Raw genomic sequence first — 633 nt, forward strand, 5'->3', positions numbered from 1 at the left:
CCCCGCGACCTTGTGGCCTCTTGTCTGCCGTTGTGCCTCGACCGGCCGTGTCTTGAGGGTCAGCCCCGCCCGTGCGACCGTCTGCATGCCTCCACGTGGCGGTGCCGGAGGCTGGAAGGGCCCGCGGCTCCGCGCTGTCGCCCGTACACAAGCGTGGCGTTGCGCTGCCTGCCGGTGCTACTTCCAGCGTCGATTGCCGTGGACGCGGAGGGCCCCGCGACCTTATGGCCTCTTGTCTGCTGTTGTGCCTCGACCGGCCGTGTCTTGAGGGTCAGCCCCGCCCGTGCGACCGTCTGCATGCCTCCACGTGGCGGTGCCGGAGGCTGGAAGGGCCCGCGGCTCCGCGCTGTCGCCCGTACACAAGCACAACATATATGCGTATCGCGGTGCTCCTGAGTAGGACGCACTGTACTCCTGGCGGTGCAGCCCTCGGCGCGACTCTCGCTTCTTCCATCTCTGCCCCACCCCCCTCCCCCTCTGTCTCTCACGCCTGCAAAGGAAAGGGAAGCGCTCGCTGTGAGATGACGCATGGTAGGAGAGGAGCACGCTGGGTGCATGCTGGCGCATGAAGGGTTCATGGTGCGTGGATCTGGCCGTAAAAGTGATGGTTAGCGCGGTAGGGTTGAGCATTTT

The sequence above is a fragment of the Leishmania donovani genome, chromosome 32 (genome assembly GCF_000227135.1).
Source record: "Leishmania donovani BPK282A1 complete genome, chromosome 32".
NCBI lineage: Eukaryota > Euglenozoa > Kinetoplastea > Trypanosomatida > Trypanosomatidae > Leishmania > Leishmania donovani.